Source organism: Pongo pygmaeus, chromosome 5, assembly GCF_028885625.2.
Source record: "Pongo pygmaeus isolate AG05252 chromosome 5, NHGRI_mPonPyg2-v2.0_pri, whole genome shotgun sequence".
Classification (NCBI taxonomy): Eukaryota; Metazoa; Chordata; class Mammalia; order Primates; family Hominidae; genus Pongo; species Pongo pygmaeus.
Window position 1 is genome coordinate 126,918,781 of NC_072378.2, and position 4,105 is coordinate 126,922,885.

A 4,105-nucleotide genomic window follows, 5' to 3' on the forward strand; every position below is an offset into this window, starting at 1 on the left:
AAGTGTTTTTCTCTCTAGAAGTTAGTGAATCCTCTCTCTATCACTGGTATTATGATAATGCATAATAGTGTGCATTGGTGTGGTACCTTTTTGTATTTCCTGTGCCAGTAGAAACTAGAAATTATTGCTGATTTGTTTAAGTTCCCTATAGATTCTGGCTATTAAGCCTTTGTTGGATGCATAGTTTGCAAATGTCTTCTCTTGTTCTGCAGGTTGTCTGTTTACTCTGTTGATAGTGTCTTTTTTTTCTGTGCTGAAGCTTCTTAGTTTAATTAGGTCCCACATGTCTATTTGTGTTTTTGTTACAACTGCTTTTGGGGACTTAGCCAAAAATTCTTTGCCAAGGCCAGTATCAAGAAGGGTATTTCCTAATTTGTCTTCTAGAATTTTACAGTTTGAGGTTTTACATTTAAATCTTTCATCCATTTTGAGTTAATTTTTGGCTGTTTCCGTGCCTAGCACAGCCATGGCTCCTGGTCCCAAGAAGCATCTGAAATGGGTGGCAGCTCCAAAGTACTGGATGCTGGATACATTGACCAGTGTGTTTGCTCTTCGTCAATCCACCAGTCCTCACAAGCTTAAATTGTGTCTCCCCCTCATCATTTTCCTAAGGAACAGACTTAAGTATGCCCTGAGAAGAAATGAAAGAGTTGCATGCAGCAGTTCATTAAGATAGACGGCAAGGTCCGAACTGATATAATCTACCCTGCTAGATGTATGGATGTCATCAGCATTGACAAGGGAGACAATTTCTCTCTGATCTATGACACCAAGGGTTGCTTTGATGTACATCGTATTACACCTGAGGAGGTCAAGTACAAGTTATGCAAAGTGAGAAAAATCTTAGTGGGCACAAAAGGAATCCCTCAACTGGTGACTCATGATGCTCATACCATCTGCTACCCTGATCCCCTCATCGAGGTTAATGAAATCATTCAGATTGACCTGGAGACTGGCAAGATACTGATTTCATCAAGCTTGATGCTGGTAACCAGTGTATGGTGACTGAAGGTGCTAACTTGGGAAGAATTGGTGTGATCACCAACAGAGAGAGGCACCCTGGATATTTTGCCATGGTTCACGTGAAAGACGCCAATGGCAACAGCGTTGCCACCTGGCTTTCCAACATTTTTTGTTATTGGCAAGGGCAACAAACCATGGCACAAACCATGGCAACAAACCAAGGGCAACAAACCTTCCCCAAGGAAAGGGTGTCCACCTCACCTTTGCTAAAGACAGAGACAAGAGACTGGTGGCTAAACAGAACAGTGTGTGAAATGGTCTCTGGGTGACATGTTATATCTTTGTACATAATTTAAAATAATTCGGCATGATTAAAAAAAACTTGTGTACAGTGAAAAGTAGGGGTCCAGCGTCAGTCTTCAGCATATGACTAGCCAGTTTTCCCAGCACCATTTATTGAATAGGGCATACTTTCCCCATTGCTTGTTTTTGTCAGCCTTGTTGAAGATCAGATTGTTGTAAAATAACCCCATTTAAAAATGAGAGAAGGGGACAAACAGATATTCTCAAAAGAAGACATATAAGCAGCCAACAAATATGAAAAAATGCTTATCACCACCAATCATTAGAGAAATGCAAATCAAAACTACAATGAGATATCATCTCACATCAGTCAGAATGGCTATTACTAAAAAGTCAAAAAACAACAGATGCTGGTGAGCTATGGAAGAAAGAGAATGCTTATACACTATTGGCGGGAATGTGAATTGGCCCAGCCACTATAGAAAGCAGTCTAGAGATTACTCAAAGACCTTAACACAGAACTACCATTAGACCCAGAAATCCCATTACTGGGTATATACCCAAGGGAAAATAAATCATTCTGCCCAAAAGACACATGCATTTGTATGTTCATTGCCATGCTATTCACAATAACGAAGACATGGAATCAACTCAGGTGCCCATCAATGGTAGATTAATTTTTTAAAAAATGTTGTACGTATACCATGGAATACTACACAGCCATTAAAAGAATAAAGCCATGTCCTTTGCAGCAACATAGATGCAGTTGCAAGACATAATCCTAAGTGAGTTAATGAAGGAACAGAAATATCACATGTTCTCACTTGTATTTAGGAGCTAAACATTAAGCACACATTTACATAAATATGGGATCAATAGATACTGTGGACTACTAGAAGTGGGAGGGAGGAAGGAGGGCGTGGATTGAAAAACTACCTATTGGGTACTATGCTTACTACCTGGGTGATGGGATCTTTACCCCAAACCTCAGCATTGTGCAATATCCCCATGTAACAAACCTGCATATATACCCCCTGTATCTTAAATAAAAGCTGAAATTTAAAATAAAATATTAAAAAATGAAACTAGAAATTAGGCATTTGAAATTAAATTATCACTCTCTTCACAAATTGGATCTTCATCCTATATATTTAATGATTTTTTTAACTTATATTTTCTCTTTTTTTCTTTCTGGAATACCTAATAATCTGATGGTTGACATCTGGATTGATTTTTCTGAATATTTTATCATTTTTATTCTATTCCAATTACATTGTTTTGTTTCCTGAAATATTTACTTCGTTTTATTTTTTAACATTTCTGCTAAAATTTCAAATTATAATTGTCTATCATATTTGCAATTTCATCATTTTCCTCTTTCTTAGATGCTGATAGATGTATTATATTACCTTGTTACTCCCTAAGGCTGATTTATACTTTTTTGTTTGTTAAAGTTCTGTTTTCTGCATTAGTTCTGGTTCTACTAGGTTTTAATTTTCAGTTTGTCTCTCTCTTTCACGTTACAGATCTTTCTTTTTTCTTTCATTCTTTCTCTCTCTCTCCCTTCCCTTCCCTTCCCTTCCTTTGCCTTCCCTTCCCTTTACCTCCCTTCCCCTCCCTTCCCTTCCTTCCCCTTCCTTCCCCTCCCTTCTCCTCCCTTCCCCTCCCTTCCCCTCCCTTCCCCTCCCTTCTCCTCCCTTCCCCTCCCTTCCCCTCCCTTCCCCTCCCTTCCCCTCCCTTCCCCTCTTCTACTACTGCAGCTGGTGCTTTCTTGAAAGTGCCACATCCTGGCTAGAGGCCAACCAACTCAGACTATTAGAGCAACTCAAGACAGAATAACACTGCTCCCAGGAAGAAGAAACCAACAGCTAATTCCACTGCCTGCAACATCCTGGCTAACTGAAAGTCCTGAGTCTATCCATGTGATAACTTCACTGCTAGCATAACCAGCATTCAAGAAAGACAGCACACTAAACATATCTACAACCAAGGACTCTCAAAGAGTCTACTTCACTCCCCTGCCACCTCCACCAGAGCAGGTGCTGGTATCCATGACTGGAAGACCTGAAGACGAATCACATCACAGGACTCTTTGCAGATACTCCTCAGCACCAGAGCCTGGTAGCCCCACTGGGTGGCTAGGCCCAGAAGAGCAATAGCAATCACTGCAATCTGGCTCTCAGCCTCATCCCTAGGGGAAGGGGAAGAGCACCACATCAAGGGATCAACCCGTGGGACAAAAGAATCTGGACAGCAGGCCTTGAGTTCCAGATCTTTCCAATGAAATAGTCTACCCAAATGAGAAGAAACTAGAAAAGTAATTCTGTTAACATGACAACATGGGGTTCTATAATACACCAAAAAAAAAAAAAAATCATAGTAGCTTTCCAGCAATGGAGCCAAACCAAGAAGAAATCTCTGAATTGCCAGAGAAAGAATTTAGAAAATTGACTATTAAGCTACTCAAGGAGATACCAGAGAAATATGAAAAACAACTTAAAGAAATTAAAACAATACAGTATATGGATGAAAAATTCTCCAGAGAAATAGATATCATAAATTAAAAACAATCACAACTTCTGGAAATGAAAGACACACTTAGAGAAATACAAAATGCATGGAAAGTTTCAACAATAGACTAGAATAAGTAGAAGAAAGAACTTCAGAGCTCAAAGACACGGCTTTGGAATTAATCTAGTCAGACAAAGACAATGAAAAAAATAGTTTTTTAAAAATGAGCAAAACCTCTAAGAAATTTGGGATTGTGTTAAATGGCCAAACATAAGAATGATTGGTGTTTCTGAGAAAGAAGAGAAATCTAAAAGTTTTGAAAACTTAT

At 39.1% G+C, this 4,105-nt stretch overlaps 1 pseudogene; it reads left to right on the forward strand.

Annotated features, from left to right (window-relative positions):
* The first annotated feature begins 466 nt into the window (after window positions 1–466).
* On the forward strand, window positions 467–1,276 carry LOC129039116 (small ribosomal subunit protein eS4, X isoform-like; annotated as a pseudogene).
* The last annotated feature ends 2,829 nt before the right edge of the window (window positions 1,277–4,105 follow it).